Source organism: Mesoplodon densirostris, chromosome 10 (assembly GCF_025265405.1).
Source record: "Mesoplodon densirostris isolate mMesDen1 chromosome 10, mMesDen1 primary haplotype, whole genome shotgun sequence".
Lineage (NCBI taxonomy): Eukaryota > Metazoa > Chordata > Mammalia > Artiodactyla > Ziphiidae > Mesoplodon > Mesoplodon densirostris.
The window spans coordinates 14934312-14947718 of NC_082670.1; the positions used below are offsets into that span (position 1 = coordinate 14934312).

The 13407-nt window shown below is 41.8% G+C and overlaps 1 protein-coding gene across 1 annotated transcript in view; it reads left to right on the forward strand.

Moving 5' to 3' along the window:
- Positions 1 to 4440: 4440 nt before the first annotated feature.
- The window catches only part of RNF144B (ring finger protein 144B), an 80069-nt gene continuing 71102 nt past the window's right edge, over positions 4441 to 13407 (forward strand). The window contains exon 1 of the mRNA XM_060109848.1: positions 4441 to 4613. The gene's annotated coding sequence lies outside the window, so the exon portion shown is untranslated. The remainder of the gene's footprint in view (positions 4614 to 13407) is intronic.

Genomic DNA, 13407 nt, shown 5'->3' on the forward strand with positions numbered 1-13407 from the left:
GCATGTATCTTTTTGAATTATGGTTTTCTCTGGATATATGCCTAGGAGTGGGATTGCTGGATCATACGGTAGTTCTATTTTTAGTTTTTTAAGGAACCTCCATACTGTTCTCCATAGTGGTTGTACCAATTTACATTCCCACCAACAGTGTAGAAGTGTTCCTTTTTCTCCACACCCTCTCCAGCATTTATTGTTTGTAGACATTTTTTTTTTTTTGCGGTACGCGGGCCTCTCACTGTTGTGGCCTCTCCCATTGCAGAGCACAGGCTCCGGGCGCACAGGCTCAGCGGCCATGGCTCACGGGCCCAGCCACTCCACAGCATGTGGGATCTTCCCAGACCGGGGCACGAACCCGTGTCCCCTGCATCGGCAGGTGGACTCTCAACCGCTGCGCCACCAGGGAAGCCCTGTTTGTAGACTTTTTGATGATGACCATTCTGGTCAGGTTTTTCTTATTGGGTCCCAGCTGGTTTTGACTTGCTCTGTGAGATGTTGAGATGCTCTTGTATGCATGAAATAAACCAAAATGATATGTTTCCAGCTTTTTGAAAACTTTTGTTATCAAGTCAGATGTAGCTGGGTGATCATTTCTGGGTCATATTTTGACTTTCCATGTAGTTTGACTGTCATGCCACCCTGAACGAATCTCTGGCATAGTTTCTTTTATATTATTTTGTGATGTTCTTAGTCTTATTTTTGTATTGTGTCTTAGTCTTAGTTCTATACTCAATACCCTCAGTAAATGTTGAATGTATGTATAAGATGAGCCCCATTAGATCCAACAGAAAAATGTGAATGAAATGATAGCTCTTTGGAAATGAGAAATGACCAAATTGTCACTGGCAGAATACCACGACCTTTGCCTTAAATCTTTTCCCATGGAGAGAGAATTGCACCTATTGCAGAAGCTGGTTTCCCAGTACTTGTGTTCTTTCATCTGATTTATTGAAACTCAACAAATCATTAAAAAAATTTTTTTTAATGTTTTATCGCAGGATGTAATTAAGATGTCAAGTCTAAGGTGTGTGTTACTAACATATACTAAGATAGATGAGAAGAGTAATTTCAGTGGCATCAGAATGAATCTTGATATTTCTTTTTATTAATTGATGAGAGTAATTCTCCAAAAAGAAATTCCAGGGGCTTCCCTGGTGGCGCAGTGGTTGAGAGTCCGCCTGCTGATGCAGGGGACGCGGGTTCGTGCCCCGGTCCGGGAAGATCCCACGTGCCGCGGAGCAGCTGGGCCCGTGAGCCATGGCCGCTGAGCCTGCGCGTCCGGAGCCTGTGCTCCACAACGGGAGGGGTCACAACAGTGAGAGGCCCGCGTACCGCAAAAAAAAAAAAAAAAAAAAAAAAAAAAGAAATTCCATTGTTGATTTCCTTCTTATGTAGGACTACAGTGTATGTTATATATATATATATATAATCTGTTACATATTACATATTATACAATATGGCATATATTACATAAGTATCTTACATATACATATCTAGTAATGTAGTAATTATATTTCTATATTTGCTTTTTGGCTATTTAAGTATGCGTTAGATTCATCTTGGTCTTGCTTTTACATGACTTTAGGTATGTTACAAGTTAATACAATTCCTGTGGTTTGGATTACTTACCACTAATGCCAAGATTTTTTTTGCCTTTTCTTTAGGAAGGTCTGTGATTCAGATTAGGAAATTCTCTATTGTGATGAAAGTCAACATGACTGCAATCTCTGGTGAACAATTTGTTATATTATGTCTATCATTGCTCAGAAAGATAAAAAAATATTTTTGTAGATTGAGGTGACTGGATTTTACTTCTCAGTCTGATATCAAATGTTACATCTACTTTTGTAGTCTGAGAGAAGCAGTTCCTTCTTAGGCTTATATGAGGGCTCCTCTTTTACCTACATTTTAAATAAATACTGGCGTTCCTTTGGGCTCTCTTTTCTGATCCCTTTCTTTTCTTTTTTTCTCTCCTTTTCCCTTCCTTCTAAGGTGAACAATGCTGATTGAGTTTCTTTTGTGTATCAGGCCAGGGCCATGCTGTACAGCTGAGCAGGTTGTGTACCACACAATTCTAGGAGGTGACATTCACTGCCCTACCTTCACAACTCATATAGTGCCATCAGACACTGTGCTAGCTACTTTACAAACCTCTCATTGAGCCTCACAACAACCTATGAGATGAATATCATCATTCCTATTTTATGCATGAACAAACTGAGTTTTGGGTATGTTAAATAACTTGTTTAAGGTTACATAATAATTGGTGGGTGATAGAGTGTGTATGGGTCAAAAGCCCCTTTGTCCCTCTACAGCTTGCTACCTTTTGTGGGTGACCTCAGCTCTTGGTAATCTCATCTGTGGTCACCACCTAAATGGTGGTAATTCCTAAAAGACCCTCTACTCCAGATCTCTCTCTGTTGACAGCCTACTAGACAAGTCTTCTATATGTCCCAGAGACACCTCAGATTCTGCAGGATTTAGTGGAATCATTTTCCTTATGCTGCTCCTCCTTTATTCTCACTCTCAATTAGTGGTACCAGCAGCCTGGGCTCTTCTTTCTCCCTCATTCCCTATATCCAATCAGGTATCAGGTCCCATTAATTCTGTTTCTGAGATCTCTCTCCATTTGTTCATTTCCTTTTCATGCCAGTTGCCACTATGTTAGTTCAAGCCCTCATTCTTTACTTCTGAATGCATCTGCTCTGTCTGAATTATGAAAAGTGTCACGTAAAGTCTGACATCTCTAGGTATTTGCACTGGCTCTTGCCTCTGACTGGTTCACCTTTTTCCACCTTCCCCACTTGGCTCCTTGAAGTATCAGCTTTAAGTCACTTTCTCAGGGAAGCCTTCCTTGATTCTTTTTACCAACCCCTTTCCTTTAGTTAAATTCTTCTCTGTGCTCCCAAAGCACATCATGTTTCAGTCTGTTGTATCACATACATACACACCATAGTATCCTGATAATTGATTTGCTTGTCTGACTCCCTCCCTGGACTGAGAGCTCTTTGAGGACAGGGGCCATGTCCAACTTACGTCTGTCTTCCTAACATCAAGCAGCTTGTCTGGGAGGAGATCAATACATGCTTGAGAGGATGATGCACACAGTGGATTCGTTAGGCAGATCTGAAAGAGTTTTGATTACCATAGCTTTGTAATATAGTTTGAAATCAGGAAGTGTGATTCCTCCAGCTTTGTTCTTCACAAGATTGCTTTGGCTATCTGGGGTCTTTTGTGGTTCCACACAAATTTTGGGATTGTTTGTCCTATTTCTGTGAAAAATGCCATTGAAATTTTGATAGGATTGCATTGAATTTGTAGATTGCTTTGGGTAGGGTGGACACCTTTACAATATTAATTCTTCCAGTCCATGAGCATGGAATGTCTTTCTACTTATTTGTGTCCTGAATTTCTTTCATCAATGTCTTATGGTTTCAGTATACAGATCTTTCACCTCCTTGGTTAAATTTTTTTCTTACATATTTTATTCCAGATCTGAAAGAGTTGTTCACGTAATACTATAGTGTTCTACATGTTTATTTAGTCCTATTAAAATTTGCATGCAGAGGGCTTCCCTGGTGGCGCAGTGGTTGAGAGTCCGCCTGCCGATGCAGGGGACACGGGTTCGTGCCCCGGTCGGGGAGGATCCCACATGCCGCGGAGCGGCGGGGCCCGTGAGCCATGGCCGCTGAGCCTGCGCGTCCAGACCCTGTGCTCCTCAACGGGAGAGGCCACAGCTGTGAGAGGCCCGTGTACCGCAAAAAAAAAAAAAAAAAAAAAAAAAAAAAATGAGCCTGTATTGTATGAGGCAAACTGAGACTGTCCTGATTTGATTTGCCTGCGATCTAATTTTATCATTAGACGCAAAAGGACAAATCAAGTACATAGTGTTTTGGATGAGACGTGCATGGGAAGTGTTTCTACAGAAACAGTTTTCCGGCAAGGTGGGAAGGCAGGTCTGGGTTGTTATAAGTAGAAGCAAGAGACTTAAAGAGCTGAGAAGGAGGGAGACAGGCGTCCTGGGAGGACGCGTGCAGAGAAGCGTCAAGTTCTGAGAGCCAGTAGGTGAAGCGCCCCTGTCTGGGCAGAAGAAAGGACACTAGGGGCTGCTGCTGGCCACCCTGCTCGGCATTTCTGCAGCAGCCGTCCAAGAAGGACAAGAGAGAGAGGTCCTGCTAAGTGGAGCGAGTGCAGGAGGGCGGGACTGCTCGGGCGCACTGGCAGCCGGGTTCAGACAGGGTTAAGACCATCACCTGCAGTTGAAGAGCGACCCAGATGGGAAGTAGGAAGTGCCGCGCCTGAGCTTCCTGTATAAATAAACGCGCGGCTCCCGGGGCTGCTGCTGGCGTGCGGCGCCCCACGCTCTGCAAGGTTCCCAGGCATCGCAGCTGTGCCCCGAGGCAGGAGGCGGTTACAGGTACTCCTCCTCCTCCGGCCCAGTAAGTCTGGGAGCCCGAGCCCTGGTGCAGTCCTGCAGAGCGCGAAGCTGTCAGCGGCAGAGGGAGAGAATGGAACAACTCCACCTCCCCGGGGTGCGAGCAGCCCCGGCTGGCGGTGAGCGCGAGGGAGTCTGCTGAGAAGCCCGGCGGCCGGGAGGAACGTAGCTCTCCTGCCAGGTAGGTTTAGCGAGCTTTTAAAACGCTGCAGGCATTGCACGACAGCAGTGGGGTTGGACTAAGAAAAGAAAAAAGGACGGGAGACTAACTCTAATACCATGGTTTTTAGCTTTATTTTCTGCCTCCAGTGCTTAAAACGTACAGAACTGAATTCGTTCTGAATGCCTGAAACACCTGTTAACTTTAGAAAATAGATACCTTTGTAAAGGTAAAAAGAAACGAGTTTAATTTCTAATAGAACAGTCTCTGCAGAATGTACTGCAAAATTCCAGATTAGATCAAACCTCGCAGTGTCTTCAGCGGAGACCAAACTTGGCATAATCTCAGATGTTTGCTTTCTGCTATTTGGAAATGCACAGCAATACGTTGACATACCTAGATATGGATAAGATGTTTTATTATCTGTGGGATCTTAGTCATATATTATGCTGTTTATTTTGTCGTGGAACTGCTGATAAAACAGGGTGAAACTCTGATCTTATACTGCTGTTCTCAAGTTTAAGTTAAAATGAAACCGATTCCTGTATCAGCAGACTAAAGGTATCTTTAGCTTACCCCTTCCAGGGTACCTTTTGTTTTTCTTACTAGTTTCAGGGATTCTGCTGTAAGTCTACTCCTGAAGCATATACTTCTCACATTCAGATTTCTCAGAAATGACTTCCCCTTTCTGGAAAACTGTTCTCTGTCTTCACGCTTGCACTACCGTCTCGCTTTCTTATTTCTGTCTGCAGCACATATCTTTTCAAAACATTAGCTGGGGCTCACAATAGGACTAGCAGTGTTCTTCTGAATTCGCATTTCTGGAGGTTTATTTGAACGTTGCCAGGTATGAATTAAAGAACCATGTATCTAACGTTTCTGAAGCAGCCGATTGCGGGTGTCTAGTCCCAGAAGCAAACTAAGTGAACTTTGAGATGACTCCGTTTTTAGGGTGTGGGTAAGAGGCAAAAGGAACCCAACCTGTCTTCACTGAGTTGCTGGTTAATTAAAGTATCTGGCTGCTGTAGCGTTCACTGAGATGAGCCTCTCGGTCCCTGTTCCCTTTCACATCTAGTTCCTCCGCTGGTCCCTCCTCTTTACCCCGTCCTCCCTTTTCGACCCTAGTCCTTTTCATGGGCAACAGTCCCTTCAGTATTTCTGAAGTTATCTTGAAGAGGAGAGAGAGCGAGAAAAAGAAAGACATCTATAGCAGATCCACTAGGCCACATGGAGAGAATTGTATTAGGAAGTCCAAGGCCACATTTTCATAAAACTCCTGCCTTCCCTTTTGCACACCTGTGACTGGGGTTTTATTCTTTGTGCTGCGCATAAAGTTAGGAAAGTGGGAAAGAAAATAAATTCGAACTGTCTTGATGAGTAAACAAATTCAAGGTATAGAAAATGTAAAGACATGTCAAGTAGCAGAATTGAATTGCTTGGCTTTTTATTTAAAACAAACAGAAAAAAACCCCTCAACCAACTGCCACCCCCTCCCCGCCCCACCCCCAAACCAATCACCCTAGATAACTTGCTTCTACAGTACTGTGCTGGACATGAGTTCTGAATGTGGTCAAACACTGTCCATTTACCCAGAGTTTTACAAATATTTACAGTCATCTATGCCAAATATCTTTGTGCTGAGCCCCAAAGAACATTCTCAGCATTCAAAAGCCCCATTCTCATGAATGGTTTCAGTTCATTGGCAATTCAAAGGCATCCAGGCTTCTAAACTAGGTCAGTTTAAGACATGTCTTTTTTTAAACATAATAATTATTCTTTGGGTCTCCCAGATTATGATCCAGGTTTTCAGAGCCAAACCCTACAGCAGAGAGGAAAGTATGCTCTATCAGAAAGAGAAAAGCTCATTTTATTTAAATGGTAAGACCATTTAGCTTTCTGGAAACTATCTTTCTCTTGAATGATACAAATATTTTAATCTGAGAAATTTATATTTAAGTTTTCCTTTTTGAAAAGTTGTTTCAATATTTTAGATGTTTAGGAACATTTTTAAGGACATCAGAATCGTTTCTCTGTACTGTTTCTGCTGGTCCTGGCTTCTGTGTTTCCCCTGGCCTTGACTTATGATATTACTTTCCTGTTGAGTGAGGTTCTTAGTGTTTGAAATCTCTAGTTCGAGGCAGAGGTCAGGAATCATGTTGAACCCAGATGTTGGTGGAGGAACAAAGTCCAGACAGTTTGGGGACTAAACCTACTTTGTGCAACTGATTATTTTGGAGATGGAAACTGGGCCAAGCTGAGCTTCGGGGAGCAGGTATCTGCAGCCACTGCTCTTGAATACTTAGACTTTTTTTCAGGGATGCCTGCCTTAATTTATTGAAGTGCCTTAGCTATAACAAGTTATCAATATTTTCAGCTTTTGAATTGCTGGAAACAAATCCAGATGAGAATCAGGCCCTGAATATTTCTTCTCCTCCATGTACATTAGATAAGTTATCTACTGTGTTATTGAGTGATTAGAGGCTGAGGATATAAAGATGTATAAGATGTAGCCTCTGTCTTGAAAGAATTTGAATAAGCTTGGAAGTGAAAGTGACTTTGGACTAGAATAGTAAAGTTTAATTCATGTTGTTTTACCTGAGAATGAAAAATACTTCGATGTTTGTCCTTTCAATTATGTTTTTGTATTTTGGGGCTTATTTTTTTTTTTTTTTTTTTTTTTTGCGGTATGCGGGCCTCTCACTGTTGTGGCCTCCCCCGTTGCGGAGCACAGGCTCCGGACGCGCAGGCTCCGGACGCGCAGGCTCAGCGGCCATGGCTCACGGGCCCAGCCGCTCCGCGGCATATGGGATCCTCCCAGACCGGGGCACGAACCCGTATCCCCTGCATCGGCAGGCGGACTCTCAACCACTTGCGCCACCAGGGAGGCCCTTGGGGCTTATTTTTTTGATAATGTTTCCCTGATGTCACCTGAGTGTTAAGTAATTTAAAGAGGCATAAGAGCATCTAAGTTAACTTATTTCATTATTTTAATTTTAAATTTGTTTTTTCACCTTTAGGCATATGTGGGAGGTCTTGCACTAACATTTTATTTTTATTAACATTGGCATTTGCTATTTACTTGGTGGATGAATACTCCTAAACCCAATGCATTATATCGTAGTAGTTATTAAAAAATGGAAAACTGTACATTAAAGAGAGTGAAAGTGATCAGTGCTTTTGCAACATGAAATGAGAAACTTCTCATCTGTGAGATGAGTGTGTGTAAGTGAAATACACTTCTCTTATTCATAGCTGGGGATACTTCTGATCACATGGCTTGTGGTATCTATTAAAGAACATGCTTTGAAAGCTATGTCTCAGTGGTTTCTAATTCCTCTGCAGTCATGAGTTTGAGGCTCAGACCTTAAGTCAACTGGTTCTTTGTCTATCTTGGGAAGATAGAGCAAGACTATCTCATTTCTCTTTTATGTTGGACTTGTGGCTGAAGCTATAAACCCACGAACTGTCCTGTGTATGATTATATGAACCTGTCTGTTGACAACCTCCTCAACCAGTTTACGCGTTATAAGTGGGGACTATGTTTAATCACCTTTACATCCATAGCACCTAACGTATGGAATTCAATTCTTTGTGGGTTGACCTTATTTTCTGCGTTTTGCATTTTTCTATATTTGATTCCTTGAGAAACTCATTTGGCAAAGATGTACAAAAATACACGCCCTGCACCTTGCTTAGTGTGGGATGGAGGAGTTCTTTTCCCAAACTGGTTTTAAATTTGTGTCTATAAAATGTCTGTATACAACTTTTAACTTTCACATGAGAGGGTAATATTTACACATGCTTTTATTCATTTGGAGAAAACATTTTGGTTTAGATATTCGTTCTTTAGCCACTGTAGTTTCTTGGTAGTGTCATAACCCAGGAAATCAGCCTGTCTCTTGCTCTATGGGGCTTTCTGAAATAACACTTCTCCTTGATCTGTTAATTACATCATTGTCTGACCTGCCTGTAAGCGGTGTTCCTTCCTGCCTCTGAGCTTTGTTGTTATGCCAGGCAGGGGGAAGGCAATTATTCAGCAGGGCTGTATGAATAATTGTGGGAGGCAAGGGACCCACTGATTAAATAAGAGGTGGGCAGGGCACAGCGGTGGTGTTGAGGAGGGACCTACAATGATGAATGTAAAATTACAATGCCCAAAATATCATTGAACTGTTATTCTCATATTCACTCCTACCTTCTTTGATAAGTTTTTATTGTTAGGAAAGCTGGGAATGGTTTTCCGCCTCCTGGGCCTTACCTCGCAGTGGTAATGAGAATACAGAAAGAAGGCAAGAAAAAAGAAATGCGCTTTTTAGGATAGGCGTTTTGTAAATGTTAAAACTTGACATCCCAGATGCCCTGTACTCTGTAAGGTTTAGAGTTAGCTTATCACAATATCATGTACTTTGTTGGTCGTGATCTCATATATCTTTCCATATATTTCTCCTATGTACTTTGTAGGAAAAAATATAAAAATTAGATCTGATTATTCTCATCTTAAAAAAAATGGTAACTGAGGTGATGGAAGTGTTAACTAACCTTATTATGGTAATCATTTCACAAAATATATATCAAATCATTGCATTGTGTACATTAAACTTACACAATTTTTTGTATTAATTATATCTCAATAAAGCTAGAAAAAATAGATCTTATTAAAAGAATGGGCTTTATTCATTACATGATTTCAAATAGCAAAGAGACTGCCTAGAAAACAGTTTTTGGTAATATTTAAGATTCCCCTCCTAAGGGAGTGTCTGTCCTTTTCACCCACAAAAAAAATTAGTAGCGATATATTTGCATATCAGTTCCATTTTTGGAAGAAACCGGCTCTCCAAGTTACAGAGTTATAATCTTATTGACATCCTGGAACCTGTTGAAATGAAGATGTTAAAACTAAAAGAATTTTAGACTGAATATTTTTTCATCTCTTGATTTCCCCTGAATGAAGCTATGAAACAGTGGGGAAGAAAACCGAAGTCCCCTTTCCTATCACAATGATAAACAATGTTTTGCAGCAATGCTACCACCTCACAAAGCCTGAGTAGGTGCATATTTACCTCCATTATTGCTAAGAATTAAGCATTTCTTGGGTTTGTTTTTACAGTCAGCCCTTCATATTGGTGGGTCCTGCATTGTGGTTGGTGAAACCTGGGGATGCAGAAGCCACGGGTGCGGAGGGCCAACTGTATTAGGCCATTTTATAAAAGGAATTTGAGCAGCTGAGGATTGCGGTATCTGCCGGGGGTCCTGAAACCAATCCCCCGTGGATATCTAGGGACGACTGTACTAGAAAATAGTTTGTAGTATGTTTTATCGTTTTCAAATAATGATGAAGTATCTTATGTGTGATGCCACGCATCTACTCATTCTTTTACAAACCAATTAGATAGACATAAAATATACTTGCGTAATTCCATTTCTGTGATTACTAGTGAGGCTGCCTGTGTTCCCATTTGTTCTTGCCCTCTCAAAGCATGTATTAGAACTGTTTTTCTGATATTACTGGTTGTGCACTGGTTCATCTAGTCCCTGAATGGCCAGATGAATGGCCAGAGAGTGGGTCAAAGATGTAGTAAGGGAGTAGAACCACAACACTGGCCAGTATGGAGGTCTGCATAAGCCCTTGCCTCACTTACCACCAATGTCCATAGCCCTTGGTACTCTACCAGCCAGCTGGTCTACCTTCCATTCCAAACTGTATTAGGGTAGAACTGCAGCAAGTGGCTAATGGCTGATGATGGTCAGCACTTTATTAGGTTCAGTCAGTACCATTTGAGTCACTAATAGCTTTTGTCAAGAACATAAACCGGGCTTCCCTGGTGGCGCAGTGGTTGAAAATCCACCTGCCGATGCAGGGGACACGGGTTCGTGCCCCGGTCCGGGAAGATCCCACATGCCGCGGAGCGGCTGGGCCCGTGAGCCACGGCCACTGAGCCTGCGCATCCGGAGCCTGTGCTCCGCAACGGGAGAGGCCACAACAGTGAGAGGCCCGCATACCGCTTAAAAAAAAAAAAAAAAAAAAAAAAAGAACATGAACCAGCAGTGAAATAAATCATTGCATTGGGTAGAAATGCCAAGGTCAACAAAATATTAATTTTTGGATTGTGTTGAGCTGGTTGCCTATCATGTCAGTCTCAGTTGATATTGGGAGGGCTTTCCGAACAAGGCAGAGATGGGACCTTTGGATTACTGTTTCTTTCTGCTCTGCTAGAGTATCTCTGCTCTGCTTCCTGAGAATCTCTCTCCATTATACAGGCAGCACTTCAGCCCTACCTTCCCCACCACCTACCCTTCCTGAAAACGCTTCCCTTTGTTAGCTCCCTGTCACTGTGAAGCATTCATACCTTTTATGAATACGTTGCAGGGATGACTCAGTGTCTTGCAGGGGCATGTAAACATTTTGAGAACATTCATGTGTCTCCTCTTCTGTTTTGTTCCTTGTTCTTGAGTAACTCTTAGACTTTGATATCATGGCCTGGAATTAAGACCCCTCACCACAGATCAACTGGATTTTTACATAAATTAATATTTCTATTACATAAGTAACATCCAGCTGTTTCATTGTATTAACTTTCTTTTTCTCTTAGTCCCTTTAATTGTGCTTTACCAATTTATCTAAATCTTAAAGTTTTTACAGATGGTGTAAAAATTCCAAAATAACTAGACAAGTATCCTAGTAAAACATTATCCTCTCCAATCACGTTATCTTTGTGCAGTGGAATAACAGCTATGATTTTGGGTAGTGAAACGGATATAAACTACATTAGTTAAAAATACTTTGAATGTTGGCTCTCTCACCCACTGCGTTTTTGGAGCAGATTGCTTTTTCAGGCCGCCAGCAGAATATGAAAATTCCTTATACATCCTGAGCTTTCCAGCACCGTTTCTGAAGTATTCCTTTCTTTGGCGATTCTAATGAAAACACAAGAGGGAAAAAGTGTCCCATTCTTTCCTATCAGAAGGTGGTTGCTTCTCACATAATGAATACTTTGTAGGGTAAGAGACACTCAGAGTAGGCAGAACTGCTGATTCCCCTTTCCTGGTAATTTAGTGCAAAATCAGATGTTTTAGAGTGGCTTTCCTTCCTTGCATGCCCCAGCCAATCTGTCCTCTTATGCGGTTACTTATAGTTAAGCAAGTGAGACTTCTACAACCTGGGTGAAGCCTGCCCTCACCACTCCACCCTCAACCCTGCCACCAACTTTAGAACATTTGAACTTGAAGTTAGCTTGTCACGTTTTTCTTCTTTCCAACATGGCTCTTACATTCTCTACCAAAATTCTTTTCTCATTGGGTTCTTGACATCCAAAAAGAGGCTCAGTTGCACTTGTAATAACTGTAAAAGTAATTGTAATTGTTACCATTTTAAATCAAGCAGGAGGATGGAATATTCAAGTCACTTTCTTATTTTAGGTAAAATGTGAAGTATGAGGCAAAACAAGTTGAACAAGCCAGTAAGAATGAGTTACTGGCTCTCTGGAAGGAAGACTTTTCTGGAAACCTGGAGGGGAGTGTGTGTATTGTCAGTGTACCTACGAGGATGTTGGTTCTATGAGCAGGTCAGGAGGAACTGCGAGTGTGTGGTTGGTCATCTTCTGGCCACCCCTCTATGCTTCATGCCATTTAGTTTAGTAGTTTGGGCGGGGGGATAGTTCTGCCAGTGGTGGTTTCATGTTGTAGAGAGGAGTGAATTTTTTTTTTAAAGAATTATTTATTTATTTATTTATTTATTTATGGCTGTGTTGGGTCTCCGTTGCTGCACACGAGCTTTCTCTAGTTGCGGTGAGTGGGGGCTACTCTTTGTTGCGGTGCGTGGGCTTCTCATTGCGGTGGCTTCTCTTGTTGCAGAGCACGGGCTCTAGGCGCACGGGCTTCAGTAGTTGTGGCTTGTGGGCTCTAGAGTGCGGGATCAGTAGTTGTAGCTCGTGGGCTTAGTTGCCCTGTGGCATGTGGGATCTTCCTGGACCAGGGCTTGAATCCATGTCCCCTGCATTGGCAGGCAGATTCTTAACCACTGCGCCACCAGGGAAGCCTGAGACCAGTGAATCTTAGTAAGACATAAATGAAGAAACACTAGGACACCTTGGAGGCATTCACAAACATCCAAGTGTGGGGGAGATTCATTTAGAGGACTTTGGGATTCCCCTGACTATTGCTTGAAGAGCTCAATTTCTAATGAATCAATGGTGAACAGATTTCTTATTTGATACTCTTTTTCTTTGAAGTGCTACTGTGTGTCATTTATTTCTAAAACATTCATTACTGATTTTGCCCAGAGTGAAAACCAAAGGGCTGGTTTTCGAACTGTGCGTGGTGAAGCCTTCAGCTTTCATGATGGTGCCTGGGAGGCTGCTGAAGGAAAGGTCAAGGGTACCTGGACAGGGTCTCCCAGTGTTGTTTCAACTGGCGCTAGTCTACCTTATCTCTTTTATCCAGTGGTGGGGTGCTTAAGATTTTGTTTTTATAAAATTCCACTGCTTTAAAAATATTCAAAAGCCATCACTTTGGGGAACTGGGGTTCTGGTAGACAGAAAGATAAATCACTTCTTTTTGAAGAATTATTTTGGATTGTTCACCTCTCAAAAAGATGAAATATGTGACTTCTTTCCTCTGTCTCAGTCACAAGTTCTGCCTTGATTGGAATGCTTGGAATTTTTTTTAAACAAAATTGGTCTCTGCTTTGTAAAAAGTTTTTATGTTATAAGAATATATTTATATATATAATATATATAGTTTAAATTTATATGTATAAATTTTAAGCCACTTTATTGAGGTATGATTGACAGACCAAGAAGTGTACATATTTAATGTA